Genomic DNA, 16850 nt, shown 5'->3' on the forward strand with positions numbered 1-16850 from the left:
GTTCTGGTGAGCAGATTTGTTGTTGCTGGTGGTATTCCTCACCAAGCTGCCTCTTGTTGCGCAGCGATGCTTTGAGATTTTAATTTCAAAGGAAATCACTTCTGCTCGGTAGTGGAAGCGGCCGTGGCTGCCTGCGCCATCTCGCAGCCCTGAGCGCGCGCTGTGAAAGTAGGTCTGCAACAGGGGTGCTGCTGGGGGTAAATGTAACAGCCTGTTCCAGTTCCTCCTTCATGCTGCCCACAGCGCCAGTAGTCCCTACTGTAGAAACCAGAGCATTTAAGCTGAATCTGCTGGGTTTTCTCAAAACCTCGCTTCTTGTGTGTGTGGGGAGCTTTGTCCGCAGGCACCCAGGTGCTTTCTGTACCTGCCCTGAGCTCGGCCTCCCTTTATCTGCAGTAAGAGCATTCCTTGCGAACTTCACACTTCACAAAACACTCTCCTGGCTTGCAGAGCACAACAGCGATGATTAGTGAATGCACGGCAAAGCGAGAAAGTAATTTGTCGTAACCACACGCATTATTTGTTAAGTTGTTATGAAAAGAGCTCCTTAATTAACCAGTGGCCTGCAGGAAGATATTTACTGGCATGTTTATGCCAGCATGGCTTCCTGGGTGGAAACTCTGGTTGCAGAAGTTATCTGAAGGTGCGCTGTAAGGACAGTGCGAGAGCTGTGCTGTATTCTGGTAGCATCTCCCTGCAAGCACAGCCTCTTTGCTGACTGCACAACCCCAAGAGGGGAGAGCTGCTCAACTTGGAGCCGTGCCGAAATCCCAGCCGTGGTGGGGATGATGTGCCAGAGCACGAAGGGGCTGGTGTCCCACCGGGGCAGGTCAGCATCCTGCTTGGGGCCAGGTGCTGAGGGTAGCTGGTGGCGGTGCAAGGGGAGGAGCAGCGTTTCCCAGGGGTTTGGTGCTGACAGAATAATTGTATTTTATCTATGGGGCGTGTGATTTCAGCACTTCCTTTTGTATGCGGCATCAGATCTCTTGTTGAGAAGAAAAAAGGGAGGAAGTCATGCTTTTCTCTTCCCCGTGTGCACCCACTGGCTGCTCCTCTGTGCTTTATGCTTTATGCTTGTAATGCTCAAATTGTGAACAGTCATCAAGCAAGAGGGACCTTGGGGCGGGGGGCTGGGTGCTGTTACCCTCCCTGCGCCATCTCCCCGTCACCGGCTGCACCCCCTGCGAGGGGTCGTGTAAAACCCAACCACTTCAGCTGCCGCTGATCGGTCTCTGAAGAGGAAACCGCTGCTAACCAGGGCAGTGGGGAGAGGGGGTCACGTGCACGGCTGCTCTGCGTCTTGTCCCTGGAGCCACCAGATGAAACAGCCGCTTTTTTGGTGGGGGGGGTGGGGTGGGGGAGAAAGTGCTTTTGGAAAGGAGATCGGGATCCTGCCGGGGCTGAGCTCTGCGGTGGCTGGGGGGTTACCGCTCTTAACAGGAGCGGGCATGGGGCCCTCGGAAAACGGGGTGCAAGGGAGACACTGGTCCTGCTTCTTTCCGGCCTCTCCCATCCCGCTGGCTTTTTGTCCCGGCCCTGTCCCCTTGGGGACAGTGCGTGTGGGTGCCGCTGCCCTGAACGTGGGGTCCCTTTGGTGAGGTTCAGCTGCGGTGCTCGACAGTGCCTGCGCGCAGCTTTGCGGGTGCGGTGGGGGCTCTGCCCGGCCCCTGGGGCACCGCAGGCGCTCCTGAGTCACAGCAGCTGTCCCTGCCGGGCCAGCCCAGCGTGCCCCCGTGCTCCCCACATGAGAGCTCATCCCTCCCTTGGCCCCAGCAGGTGCACAGCCGCCTCCGAGCTGGCTGCTGTAGGAGCCAGCAGCGCTGAAGCCGCAGCGTCTGAGCTGGGTGCCCATCCTCTGCATCATCGTGGCAAAATGTGATCACAGCCTCGCAAGAGAGAGCAGCAGGCCTCCCTGCCGCGCAGCTGTGGGAGCCGGGTTGGTGCCGCCGGTTACAGGCAGAGATGTTTGGGGCACCAGCGCGTTTGCCGAACATCGTGCTTAAAGAATGGAACACTTTCAGGAGTAATTTGAACACCAACTGGAACGACGGAAAGTGTGCTGTGTGGGTGGCAGGTGCAGAGGCTCCAGGTGACTTCCACATGGGAGCAACAATATTTGTGTGCCGGGATGGCACTGCCTCGCGCTTGGGTCTGGCTGCAGCCTTGGCAGGTGGCTCGTTCCTGCCCAGTCCCTCTGGTAGCACCTGTGTCTCAGCCATGCCGATGGCAGTGCCATCGTCCTGTGGTCCTGCTGGGGCTTTGCCAGGCCGCTTACCCTTTGCTGTGATAGCCGATGGAGCTTTTCGCTTCCGCTTAGATTGACAGTGCAGTCGGGGATGGAGCACGGGGTTTGATGCCAGCTCAGCACCAGCCTCATAAATCGCTGGTGGCTTCTTGTCACAATAGTAGTCATGACGCAACTCGGAAACCTGTGGGACCTCAGGAGATTCACCCTCTGATGCTCTCTGATTATTTTTTTCCTTTCCTAGGCAGAGGAGAGTGCAGCTGTCACAGAGTGTGCCAGGGTCCAGATCTGGCCATCTGCCAGCAGTTCCCCCCTGTCCCCTGGTGCTGCTGCTAAGCCCCCCGGACTGTGTGGGGCCAGGACCTGCACCCACGCATCCCATGGGGCTGGTGGCTTCGCTTGGGAAAGTCTGTCCTCTGCAGCTGTATAATCATTTTCTGTGGCACGTAATCCTAGACAAATGGATTTTCCTCTTAGAAAATGATACTTCTTCCTGGCAGCATTAAGAGAGAATGTTAGAAAAGGCTTTTTATTACGGTGGATCTGCTCCTGCTCCCACAAACTGCAGCCAGCCCTCGGTAAACAGGCAAATGGCTCAGGTAAACTGTGTCCCTGGTTCATTTCGAGGGAGCAGCTGCGCCTGAGCCTGTGGCTGATGCTGCCGTTGTGCCATTTCCTGAGCCTCAGAGGCTGAGGCACTGCAGCAAACGGCAGAGCAAGGCCATCGCTTTGCCCGCTTGGCAATGGGAGATTCTGTACGGGGCTCCCATCCTCAACTGCACTTGCCTCCCACCTTGTAGATCCCCGAGGGGTTGGCTGTGCCCGGCTGCAGGAGATGAGCATGGCATCCCCATTTGCCCATGCCCTCCCTGGAAAAAAAAACCCCAACAAAACAACAAAAGAAACCAACTCAAAACTGTATCAACTTTGTCTATTTTCTGCAAAAGGGCTGGGCAAGGCTCCCCGGTGACTGGCAGCCGTGGCACTGGTGGGTGACCGTGATGCCGGTGGGGAGGATGCAGATAGCAACCCCCGGCCTCGTTAGTGGCATTCCAAATGGCCCGTGTTCTGCCAGCCTGGCCTGGGCGTGCTGGGTGGGATGGGGATGCTCCTCGGTGGCTGTGGCTGCTGAGCTGAGCCAATGTGGCTGCTGGGCCCGGCGCGTGCTGCGGGCACGGTCCCACGGGCAGGCGGGAGGGGAGGGTTTAATTTTCTGTGGCTGCCAGCATGTGGGATGCAGGGAGAGGGATCACAGCCTTCACCTCCTGAAATGGTGTAGGTCCAAACCTGCCAAGGGCTCACAGCCACGGCCATGCCTCCTGTCCCCCCAGGGGCGGGGAAGCCGCAGGACCTCCAGCTCGTGGCCCAGCAGCTGTCTTCTTTCACACCGTGAAACAAGAAAAGTTTTATTTTCTGCTGTGAGCGAATGGTGAGGGTTTTGCAACAAAGAGGCCAGCGAGTGCCTGCTCCTACGGTGGTGGGCAGCTGCAGGCGTGGGTGCGAGTGTTTGGGTGCTCCCAGTGCTGGGGAGTGACACCTCGGTAGGGCGATGGGCTGTGTGGTCCATGCTGGCATCCAAGTTCAGCGGCCCCTTCTGAGGATCTCCTTTTCCCAGCCCCCGGCCTGTGGGAAGGGGGAGGAAGGTGCTGATGAGCAGAGAAAGCGGTGGCTGCAACTCCGGCAAATGTTTTTTTGGCCTTTGGAGATGTTTCTGGAGGATGGTTCCTGCTGCCCTTTGGGAATGATGGCTTAGTCCACCCCAGGTTTGCCGTGGGAGGTTTCTCCTGTTGCTGCAAGCTGTGAGGCCTGTGTGCCTGAGGCGGCGTGGCCCACAAGCAGCACCTCTGTCTTCATGCTTGTAATTAGCGTGTGCCAAGTATTTCTGCCTTCGCAAGCTGTGGGGGGAGCCAAGGGCTTGTCGGGGTGACTCAGAACGAGTGGCAATGCAGCTTTGGCGGCTTCGTTATTTTTTTAGTCCTTTTGCACTTATGGGTTTGCTTTTTTTTTTTTTTTTTTTTTTGTAAAAAGGAAAAGACTGCATAAGGGAGAAGAGGGCAGTAGGCGGGAGAGAGGTGGGGACGCCTTGGGGAAGCAGCCGGGCTGGAGACAGCTCTTGCCGAGCTGGGATGTGGTCCCTGGTACCCTGCCAGCGCCTGCTGGGAAGCGCAAGCAGCCCCATGCTGGTGGCTGGTCCGGCTGGCGGCAGGACGCATAGCATGGCCTCTTCACACGCACTGCCACGAGTTCACCCGTTTCCTTCCTCTCGCCAGGACCAGGCGGGCAAAAGCCTTCTTCCGTGCCTGCCCCAGAGGTTTCGCTCATGGTGATGCAGCGCTCAGCGACCTTGAGGCCCCATCCCGACACGTCCCCATCCCGACACGTCCCAGTCCCTGCTGAGCCCGCGCTTCCCATTGTGCCTGAAACCTCTGACTCATCCGTCTCGCGGCCGGGCCGAGCTGCTGCACCCCAGTGTAATCCCCGGCGTGTGGCAGGGCAGCCGTCACCTCCTGGCTCGCTGGCCTTTCTGTTCCCTTCTGCAGCCACAGCTTCTCCTCCTGCTCCGACCACCCGCTGGAGCCCGGCCCTCCTCCAGCTCCACTTGAGCAGAATCCTGGCCCAAGGGCCTGGGTGCAGGGCATTAATTTGCCTCTGGTTAGGACCTGTGCTGCCCCAAGGGGAAAAAAAAAATGCCATTGTGTCCCTAATGGGGATGGATATGATGCCAGGCTGGCTGGCTGCTCCCCGGCTCGCCATAGGCACCCTTGCCTGCATGCCAGGACCAGTTTTCATGCCCAGGGTGATGCACGGACTCATACCCAGCGCATCCTCTGGGAATCCGGTCTGAAGCCATGGATGAAGTTGTTGGTGATGGTTTTCTGCTCGTGCTTGGGTAGCAGCGCACATTTTGCTCCCCCTGCACAGGCTGGCAGCGTGAGCTCAACCCAGCCGAGGTGTGGTGGCTTCTGAGGGCTGGTGAGGCCGTGTGGCGGCGTGTTGTCCATGTGTCCCTGTGGATTCCCAAGCTCCGGCCACCCTCAGTGAGCATGGGGTCCCATAAGATGCCTTAAATGAAAATAAAACAGTGAAACAACCCAACACGTGCTGTGCTGAGCATCATCCTGAAGGGAAAATCACCACTGCTGTGCCTGGTGGGGGGTCCTGGAGGGGCTTTGGGCTCTATCTCCTGTTGGTGCTGGCTCATCCACCGCTCCCAACCTGGGGCAGGATACGAGCTCAGGAGCAAGGCACCATCAGGCAGGGGTAAAGCCGGCAGCCGGGTGTGCGGCAAGGAGGAAGCAGCTCCCAAAAGCCACGTTTGGGGAAGCAGCATGTCCCTACACACCCATGCTCTGGGGCTGCCGTCACCTCCATCCCCTTTCTGTGCTTCCAAAACCCTGCTCGTGGTGACATCCATGGCAGCGAGCACAGCTCAGGTGTCCCCCCGCTGCTGCTTCACCGTGCCAGGCATGTTCAGGTACCAAATTCAGCGTGGCTGATTTTGGGGCAGTGCATCACTTCTTTGGAGGAGTTCATCACTTTTTTGGGATGTGCATCATTTTGGGGAGAGCGGCATGGGTGCGGGGGTTGCTTCCCACCTTGGCTCACAGCCTTTCCCACCGCACACAGGGCCCAGAGCCTTCCAAGGGCCCTGGCGCAAGAGGAAGCCAAGTGGGCAGGAGGGTGCCATGAGCCCTGTGGGAGCTGGGAGGTCCCCTGGGGAGCCAGGAGGACCCCGCCGCCGCGTCCCTGCAGCCCACACCACGGGGGTCCCTCCTGCAGTTCAGTGCCTCCTGCCCTGGCCCACGCAAGAGCTCCCCAGGGTGGTGTCGCACCCACTGCCCCATGTCCTTGTCCAGCCCTTTTAGGTGCCCAATTTCCTTTTGATTTGAATGCAAAGAGTTAAACAGCTACAAGCTCGTGTGGATTTGGGCCAGATATTTAAAGATCCACGGCTGGGAAAGGGGAGGTGTGATACTCTCCAAACGCTCCCCGCAAACACCTCGGAGGCTCCCGCTGCCAGCGCCGTCCCCATGCTCCCAGCAGCGGATGGTGGGGGAGAGGCAGAAAAAGCCTTTCTCCTATTTTTAGCTCTTCGCTGGTGTCATTAGAATAATTTGGGATTGGAAAAATGTTGCTATGCAAAATTGCCCGGCGAGGCAAAACTCAAAACATAAAGCTCTGGGATGCTGCAGGGTAAAGGTGATGGGGATGGAGAGGAAACACGTGGCCATGGTCAAACGAGAGCTGCCTGGGGAGCGTGGGTGGTGACAGGGACAAGCCGTGCCGGAGTGACACAGAGCAATTTAATAGACACGTCCTTAATACCATCCCAGGAGAGGGGGGTTTAAATAGAGACGAGGTGCCTCCCAGGGCAGGTTATCCAGGCTAGCGGGACACGCTCAGCCCTGTGCAAGTGCCGGGGCTGCTTCTGCAGCCTTGTCAGCGATGCCACCAAGGCTCCTCGTCCTTTCCACAGTGATGTCCCCTTAGTCAGCCCTTGCAAATGCCCCTCTGCAGCCTGGCGTGCTGAGAATAAAATAAATCGGGAAGGGCTGAGCATTATATGAAGAGCTGAGCTAAACGGGAGCTCAGCAAGGCCTTGTCAGCGAATGTCCTCCTGCTGAACCGGGACCAAACCAGTAGGAATTACACCCAGAAATCACACCCCATCTGAGCCAGAGCTCAGGCAGGTGCCATGGCCGTGTGGGCCAAGCCCCGGCCTCAGCTCGCAACCACCGTCCGCCCCACCTGGATCTCTCCCACCCTCGTCCTCCTTCACCCCTTGGACAACTTGGCAAAGTCCAAAGCTAAACATTAGCTCAGGTCTTACAGCAGCTGCCGATGGCCAATGCACCGCCCTCGGCCGTCCCCTGGCCAGGTCAACCCTCGTCCCCTTGGACTCAGCCTCCACCTCCACACATTTATCCACTTGATTTAAGGTGCTGCCTGGTACTTCTGCAGCCGCCTAGGGCCAACCATCATGCACCTTTTCCCCTGTCTATGCCCTGAAAGGCAGCATCTCCCCTGTGGCATGTCCCCGGTGGTCCTCACCAAACCCCCTTCCCTGTGCAGCGTTGCCCTCTGTGTCTTCCAGTTCCCCTTGCACCGCTCCTCCTTTCTGTCCCGGGAGCTTCAGCCATCCCCCAAAATATCTGATTTCACATCCCGATCTTGCAGCACGAGTTCATCCACGTCACTGCCCCGGCAAAGGCTGCAAGTACAAACATTTGGGCTGTTTATTTGACTGCAGCCTGTTCCTGGCAGGGGTTTGTCAGGGCCGTCCTGCATTTGTGGTACCTCCGCCCCAAGTCTTCTGGTTTTGCAAATCGGATCGTGGGAAAAGTCATCGGCAGCCTTAGGAGGGTGGCTGGGTGGGAGAGCATCCTTCCCGCCCCCCCTGCCAGGCCAGAGGAGGAGCAGAGCATCTTCCTCTGCAACCAGATATGTGAAACGGAGCGTGGGGGCTCATGGCGAACCCTGTGCAAGTGGCTGTCGGGTCTTGGAGGCTGAGTCAGACCCGTGTGGGCGTGATGGCTGCTGTACCACTGCTGTATGCCATGGCACCTCGGAAGCCAATGCTGCGGCCAAGCCAACTGGGTAAATGGGACAAAAGAGTCACCCTGAGCAGAGTGACAGCCATGAGTCCTACACCACCTCCCCTCCCTCACACCAGGGGCTATGCCATGCCACACGCACCTCCTGGCTATCAAAGGTCCTTTTTGGGGGGAATAAACCCCACTAAAGGGCAAGGATGGCTCCTCTCCAGCCCCGGCAGTGCCACCCCACAGCCCCCGTCCCCAAGGGACCTCGCTGAGGGTCCCCATGTGCCACAGACACGTTGCCAGCTCTGTTTGAGCCCCTGCCGGACCGGCAGGGTGGAGTGTGGAGTGCGATCGTTGCACAGTTAATTGGATTTGGCTGCTGCTGCGACAGAAGGGCAGGGGGATTAGGGCGCAGGGGAGGAATTACTGGCAGGGGCGGGAGCTGCCCTCGGGGTCTTTTGTCAGGGGGGATTATTGGTGGGGGCTGATGGACAGGGTTGGATGTTGTGGTTGGGATGGTCAGTGTAATCGCTTGTTGCAGCACCACGGGTGGCCCTCGGGGATGGGTGTAGGGGGGCTGCGAGGTTCACCCCCTCCATGGACAAACCTCTGGGCTCTGCTTGGGCTGAAGGTGCAGTGCCGGGGATGAAGGATGCTCTGGGCACCTCTGCATGAAGGAGGCTACTCTGCCCACCACCATGTGATGGGAAGGGGCTGTGTCCCCCCGCCATGCACTCCCCAAACGGATCAGCAGCTACTGAAACCCACCCAACAGCTGCTAGCAAACGATGGAGTCATCCTTTCCTGGTGATGTCCTGCAGTCCTACAGGCAGCCCTTTTTGAGCCTGTTTAGCTGCTGGTATTGACTGTACCTGCAGGGTCAGATCCTGCCCCTCCTGGATCCAGGGGTCTCTAAAGCAAATGGGGACCCTGCGGCGAGGCAGAGGGGTGAGCAGCTCTCAGGATGGGGCTGTGCTTTTTGCTGATAAAGAGCAGCTCGGAGGTTCCCAGCGAGGGGGAAACATCAAAAATGCCCCATGAAAGGACTATGGGTGCTAGCTCCAGCCCCAGGTGGGGAGAGGAGCATCACGAGGGGCGGGGTCCTCCCACCCCTGTCCTGCCATGGTGCTCCCACTCTGCCAGAGGAGTGAAATGCCTCATTTCCATGGAAATGAGTGAGAAATGAGCTCCCCAAATCTTCTGGACATTGGCCATCGTGCTGCCAAGCTTGCAGGGAACCTCTCAGGACAACCCAACCCGGGGGGCAGGGAGCACACAGCAACCCGCACCCAGAGTTGGCCCAAACACCTAATTAGTGTTAAAATAACCAAAAAAACCCCACCTTCGAACTAAGTAGCTGCTGCGGTTTTTGGTGTGTGGCATGGATAAGCCCCTGCAGGGCTGTGCCGAAGGGAGGGGGCTGCACGTGGCCACTTGTCATTAACGGTGGCTGTTTCGTTTCCTCTTAAGCAAGGCGGCGGGTTGCTCCGTGACTGGTGCTGGACGAGATAAACTCGCCTGAGGAAAGCAATGCCCTGAGCCATGGCGTGGGGGGCTCGAGACCCTTTTGGGATTTGCTGTGGAGGGGGAAAATGATGGGCATCTGCCCATGCCACCACCCAGGGTGCATCCCTCAGCAGGAGCATGGCAGTGCTGGCAGTTGGGATTTTGGGTGATGCCGGGCTCGGGGAGGACACTGGCTCTGCTCCGGGTCTGCCGGGAGCTGATAAACTGGCTGGAGCACGGCCACTCCTCCAGAAAACTGAAAATCAGGAGAAGCCGGTGGAGCTGAGAAAGCGATGTAGTACAGCAGCTGGAAGTCACCGCGTCACCTCCCAGCTCAGGGGCTGGCCGGGGCCACCCAGAGCATCCCCTGAAATGAAGCATCCGTCAGGCAAATTCAGCGCGTCGTGGCGGTGATGGGGAATCCCAGGGACAAATCCTGGGGACTCAGCAGTGCTGTGGGAGCCAGGTCAGACTGTGTCACCAGTCACCCCTTATCCCCGCAGGACACCACTGCCTTTTACCACCAGGAAGGTCCTCAAGTATTTATTTTGGGAGGCTGGAGGGAGAGGATGGCTTGTCCCTGCTGTCACCACCCCACTGCCTGGGGTGACAAAGCTGCCGCCAGCAGGAGAAGCGGCAGCCAGCGCGCTGGCCATACAAGACCCACATTCATCTGGGGGGGCCTGGGGGAGTTGGGGAGCTGCTCAGGACTGCTCGAGCCACCCAGGGCAAGTTTGAGCAGTCTGGGAACAGGTAATACCTGCCGCACCTCATGGTGGGGATTATGGGCGCAGCCGCTGGGGCGGGCACCACTCCCAGCTGGCGTCAGCCGTGAGGAAAAGGAGGACGAGTGGCAGAGAGGGTCCGGGGGAAGCAGAATTGTCCTTCGTACCTGCCGCCGGTTTGCTCTGGGTGCTCAGCAAAGCAACCTCCACGGCATGGCATTGCCCCGTGGCCGGCACAGCCCAGGAGCCGTGGGCAGAGGGGGAGACAGAGGCACCCAAGGGTGGCCAGGAAGCTTCAGAGAATCTCCCTTTACACCCAGATCCCCAGTTTGCAACTGAAACCCGGCGTCAGTGGGGTTTGGCAAAGCCAAGAGTGTGATTCACCCGGAGCAAAACTGGGCACTCCCATAGGGACTGGGCTGTGACATGTGGCTCTGGTCGGTGCGCGCTGGGCATCAGCATGAGGGCTGCCTTCAGCCTGACAAACGTCTTTGGTCAACAGGTTTTTGACCTTACCAAAACGCAGGGGAGCGGCAGGGTTTTACGCTGCAGAAAGTGGTGCCCGGTGTCCACTGTGCAGGAGTTAATTTTTTCTTTATGCTAATTGTGAGGGGAAGTGAAGAATGCCCTTAATATGAGGGCAGATCAGCCGTGCAGAACAGGCTTGATTTACCAGCCCATGCACAAAAATCCCGGCTCTCACCCTTGCCATAGCAACAGGGAAACGCAGGGTATTCTGCTCATCCAGCCAAAAAGCCACCCGGGATGCCCTCCTCGGGGACATCCATTACTCTCACCAGTGAACGTGCCCTCTCCAGACATCCCTGTGGGGAAAATTAAGACTCAAAGCAATATTTACTGGGGTTTAAAAGACTCCTGGGGAGGTCTGGTTGCAACGGATGGTTGGCTTTGCCTCGTGCTTAGGAGCCCTGACTGGGTAGTGGGGTCTGATGGGACCCATCTTGGCTGGAGGTGTCCCACCACTGAGTCCTGGGAAGGACACTTGGTCCAGGGGGTGACCTGGTTCACCCCAGCTTCTCCCACCCCTCTTCACAGCATGTCCTAAATCCAGCTGAACAGCTGAACAGCTGGATTTAAGGCATGCTGGGAAGAGGGGTGGGAGACCCTGGGCCCCCTCGCACCACAAGCAGCGGGAACTGGGATGGAAAACACTTGCTCCAGTTTGCAATCCGTCACACACCGCCGCAGCCACCGGGGTGATTTATTTTTACAGCTCTCGCAGCCTCTGGTTGACCAGCTTTGGACCCAGCCCATCGCTGGGCCGATGGTGAAGGTCAGGGTGGTATTTTGGGTGGAGGGAGCACGGTGCAGCAAGAACCCCCCTTTTTTGGCCCCAAGCACCAAAAAGAGTGGAATAATAATTAATAATAATAAAACATCCCTATTGTGAAACAAACTTCTCCTGCACAAATCAGCTGGTTTGGGGAAGAAAAGCACTAGCTGCCAGCACTGGGAGCCCTTACCCACAGAGCCCATCTCTGGATGAGCCTTTGCAGACACACACGCCCCCTTTTTTTGCAGGGATGGGGAGAGCCCCATGAGCCCATCAGCTTCACGGTGGGAAGTGAAATTTGGGAGCAGAGAGGGGCTTTGGAGAGACCCCGGAGTTTGCCTTCACTGCTGCTCCTGGCGGGGGAATTTAAATGTTTTCTCGTCTTCGATTTCCAAGCCTGAAACATCCCTGCTGGGACAGCTGGTTGCACAGGTCACAAAAAGCCATGTGAGTATGAAAATCGTATTGAAAAGAGCTGAAACTTAATTAGGTCACATCCTTTAAAAGCAACTTGTGATCTGGTGATGCAAATCACAGCTTGCCTTCATTCACACACCCGGACTGGTGCAAACCCCGGCAGCACTGGCTGATCCTTGTGCCGAAATTGGGGTTTGCTCCTGGGCTAAATACCTTTCTGCCCCGAACTGCAGCCGGGGGGGAGGTTGCAGAACTGCACCCTGCAGGCGCTACCGGCTCGGCCGACCTTGCTTTCGTTTTAGCTGCATGTTACATATAAAAAACGTTAGAGAGAGAAAAGATGTAGGGAGGGACACGGGTGGCAGTGGGGGACGGGGCATCCCAGTGCCTCTGCAGGCTGGGGGTGGGAAATGGGGGCTTTCTGACACCCCATTAAATCAAAGCTCCTTAAGCAACCTCAGCGGAGAAAGGAGAATCACTCTAATTTACAGCGCTGCACACTGAGGCTCTGTCTGGAAAATCTGACGGCAGTTAATGAGGAAAGCACGCCAGTGTGACTTCCCTCCGAGGCTGAGCAGCTGGGAAAAAGAAATCGTGAAAACTTGGTATCCCTCTTCGGTGAAACCTTCCTGCGGTTGGGTTTGGGGTGTCAACCCGGCTGTGTCTGAAGCAAAACTGTGGATCCCCCTGCCCAGGGCTGGGGCGTGGGTGATGCTTGTCGCACCGGGGCCAAAGTCAATCATGGGGCTGGTGCCGTTGCTCCCACCAGAGCTTTCCCAAGGAGGCCCACGGGCTCTGCCAGCCTCCCAAGTGCGGGATATGGCTCAATATTGACCCTCTCGTTAATCTACACCCGCCAGCACCCATGTGCACCACTGAGGGGCTATTGCAGGTGCTGTGTTCGCTCTCTGACTTTAACCCCCACAGATGGCTCGGGGCTGGGGCTGCTCCATGCATTGCATTCCCTTCTTTTGGGGGAAAACCCCGATGTTTTTACATGACATGCTGTCTAGGAGACTGTACACACACCAGGTGTAAAACCATGGGGAGAGCCCGCTGCTGCCCTCCCTGTGGGCCCCTTTACGTTGTCTCAGGATCCCCCATATCTCTTGCAGCCTCTGGGATCAAACAACCCTCCACTTCCAACTTTGCAGCCACTGGAAAATGAAAGGGAAACCTTCTCCCAATTCCACTAGCCGCTATTCTGCCAACTACCTGTGGTCCAGCCTCCTGTGACCCCACTTCAGACACGTCAGATATTTGCAGGCGTACACGCAGTTTTAGGTCTTGGTTTGGGAGGAGAAAGCAGGGCCACAGCTATATTGCTTGGCAACAGATTTCCTTCCAAAAAAAAAGCCCCTCAAAAAACCCACCCCAAACTCAAGTATTATATATAATTCAGTGGAAAGGCCTGCGGGCACTGCCCTGCAAATGCTGTTGGGACAGTTTGAGCTGTGAGAGCTTTGTGGAGGGGATATTTTGGGAAGAGGAGGGCTGGTGCCAGGAAGACAGGGCTGCTGAGATGGGGGGGTTGCTCCCAGGGCTTCACAATCATGTAAAGAAAGGGCAGAAGCGCCCAGATCCAGTCCCTCCGTCTCCTGCAAACCAAGCAAGGATGGCGTGTCTGCCCAGAAAATCACCAGGCAGCACCAGGAGCCACGTCAGAGGCCTTTTTCCTTACTGAGACCCCCCAGCAGCCATCTAGCAGCATAAGGGGGCCTTAGCTTAAGCAAAAAAGGGGGTGCTGTGGCTTGAGCACAAAGGTTTTGCCCCAGAGTAAAAGACTGGGTCCAAGCAGGCGTCCCCAGGCTCAGGTCTGGGACATGTGTGCAGGACCAGGTCGGGCTCTGTGGTCCCAGCTCACACATGTCCCCACCTCCTCCGGGGTCTGAGTAAGTCCCAGCTTCCCTGCAGACACCGGCAGTGGTTAAGCATCCCAAGAAGGGGATGCTTTTAGCTGGGGATCCATTGAACACCAGTAGAGATAAACTTCTACATTTATATATATATCTCCACACACAGCTTTGCAGTTTAAGCTAGCAGCAGTCACTGGGGTTTGTTTGCTTTCACTTACAGCGTGCAACAGCAGAAAGCAGCATTTGAGCGGCTTTCATGCTTGCGTGTTGTTGCCAGCAGGACGTTAGGTTGGGAGATATGAATATAAAACCCACACAGACGCCCATGGGCAGGAGCGGGTGCAGGAGTTGTGGTTCCCCCACCATGTCCCCACTTGGCTGCCCTGCCACCGGCTTTCCCAGCCGCTCTTCCCCAGTTTCATTTGTCACCGCAGGGACTGGGTTAGCTGGAGGATGCACAGAGACCCTCCAACACACTTTTCAGTAAAAGTAATGCTGGTGCTGCTGTCCCAGGCTCCAGTGGCCATCACCAGAAGTGTGATGTTTCACCGCTGCCCTTGCGGAGCAGGGAGTGGGTGAGCTCACCCTCAGCATGCAGAATTAGATTTAGATCTAATTTAGATCTACAAGGAAAGGCATTTTTACATCCAGCACCGTGCCTGACCACGGCCCCACGCACAGACCGCAGCCAAGTTGAGCGCGTTAGATGTTGGCTCTGCTACAGAAACATCATCCCGTTCTTTTTTCCAAGAGCTCCAAGCTGACAAAGTAGCTGGCGTGGAAAGATGCTCAGGGAGCTCGTGCTGGATCACCCAGCCCTGGCAGCGGGGAAGAGCTGCTGGTCCTCCCGCTCCTCCGCCCCAGCTGGCATTTTCCAGCCACATTTTGGTGGGAGGGAGCACGCAGCACAGATCCCACCCAAGCTGAGGGATGGGTTTTGGACCCGCTGGGGGATGCTGAACTCCCCACCTGGAATGCTTCTCCCAGAATACGGACTAGGACCCAGCAAATAAACGTGCCACATGCAACCCCCCATCCAGCACGGACAGAGTCTTTGCCAGGACTTGCAATGCCAGTACAGCTGTAGTCTGGATTTCCTGGTGTCTTTGGGAAGCAGCTTCACATCTAGCAATAATTGTTTTCTTAATTACGCTCGTCACCCTCTGCACCCTCCCGCAGTGTCTCGCAGGGAGCGCTGAATGACATGCTTGTTTGTGACGCTGGATCACCCAGCGTTTTCTTTTTTTCAACCCCGTTTATTTATTAGCCGGCATTACCTTGCAAGCCAACTGGATTTAATATTTTTGTTCCAGTTGGCAAAGATTTTATTGACCGTGGAGAGGCAGAAATCGCTGCCGCACACCCGCGATGCAGGCAGCGACGCTGAGGTCGGGACAGAGCAGCCCTTCGCCTGCCGGGTTGACATCCCAAACCCAAAGGGAACTGGGGAAGCAGCAACTTGGGCATCATTTTTTCCTCTACACTGCTCATGAAAGCCTCTCTGTTGGCACTTAACTTACTCCAGACACACACTGCATATGCACATACATTCCTCGGCCATGCGATCAGACCGGAAAAGATTGCATTCAGCCTAAGAACCACAGTGGGAAGGAGCCCAGGGAAAAGCTGTGCATTAACTGACACAAGCACACTGCAGCCTCCTGAAAAGCTGCAGTCAACACTTTTTTTTTTTTTTTAGGAGCCCTGGTGCTAAAAGAGGAACCATGGAGGGACGCACAGTTGTAAAGGCCTAGATGGGTGTGGGAGGGAAGTGCTTTTCTTTTGGCAAAAACCTCCTCCCTCTTGCAAGTCTCTTGCAGAAGGACTTTGAGCGCCGCGAGGGCCTGCCTTTGCATCAGCAGCCCCTCCCAGGATCCCGCTCCAAAAGCACTATCAAGCTGCCACCGAGCCAGCTTCTCCCATGAGCCTGGACTTCATCAGCCACCTCTCCCACTGCTGACCACTGCGGCTGAGGTGCAAAGCACCACCGCAGCTTCGGCGCTGCCCAGCCAAAGGGCAAGAGCCCCTCACCCAGCCAGGGCTCGCTCCCTGCTGGGGCCAAGTCACCAGGGCAATGCCCGAACCATATCCCAGGTCTGAACTGTAACCAGCTCCAGGTACCATCCCTGCCCCACATATCGGGGCAGGGTGGCGTACCTGGAGGGCAGCAGGGTGGCAATGCAAAGAGCAGCCTCGCGGGGAAAGTTTCAGTCTGGTCCTTCAAGCCTCAGTGCTCCAGCTTCCACCCTTGGTCCCCCGCAGCAGCACTGCCAGGCCAGCACTGTGTGAGCCCCACCACCCCGGCCCCCAGTGCAGCCCCGCGCCCCGACCACCGCAGCGTTTGGCAACACCGGGGGGCCGAGCAACGGTGCCGCTGCTCCACACGCTGGGTGTTCTGGCATGAATGCAGCAAGCTCTGCGCTTTGCTCTGAGCATCGTTGGAGCAGGAGCAGCTGCTCGGCGTGGGCACTGGCGGGACCAGGAGCCGTGGCCGGAGCAGGGCTGAGCCCCCCGGCCTCCCCCTGACTGGTGCAGGGCTTTGGTGCTGAAGCAGCCTTACATCGGCGCAGAGCCGCACTGGGGCGTTAGGCACATCGGGCACTCACCGGTGCCGCACCAGCATTTGCATAATTTCAATTATGTTTCTAAAATGGAGAGCAGGCTTTGGCAACAGCTCCTCTGCAGTAGCTTGAAAAATCAGAGAAGATGGAAAGTTGCCGTCTTAGACTTTGTGGCCCCACAAACACCTTCCTCTGGCATAAACTCAGAGGTGTCACTACCGGATGGGACGGGACACCACAGTCCAGGTTTTGCCATTGAAACCAACAGGAAAAAATGTGTTTGAGGAAGAAAGAGCCTTCCTCCAGGCACTGCTCTGCTTCTCTGCCTGGTACTTGTCACTCTCCTGCCCCTGCCACCCTCCATGCAGCCCCCATCCTCCGCTTTCCTCTGGAACATCCCAGCTCCTGCCTTTCCCCTTTTTATCCTACACCTGGAGGCAAAAGAAAACCAGGGATGACGGAGCCAGCTGTGCTCCCCCTTCCACCTCCCCGTATCTGACACTGCTGTGTTGAGACATCGTTGCCTACAACGAGGGTGCAACAGGATATTTATTCTTCATTAGTCACCTCACCCTCCCTATCTGTCATTCGCAAGCGCCCCGGCTTGAACTGCAGGTTTGGAAGCAGGCTGGTCCGTACCCACACGGCTATGGCGTGGCTGTCCCGGAGCCTGCCTTGGTGACGTGACGTGCATTTTTGGCAA

This window comes from Falco peregrinus, chromosome 1 (genome assembly GCF_023634155.1).
Source record: "Falco peregrinus isolate bFalPer1 chromosome 1, bFalPer1.pri, whole genome shotgun sequence".
NCBI classification, from domain to species: domain Eukaryota; kingdom Metazoa; phylum Chordata; class Aves; order Falconiformes; family Falconidae; genus Falco; species Falco peregrinus.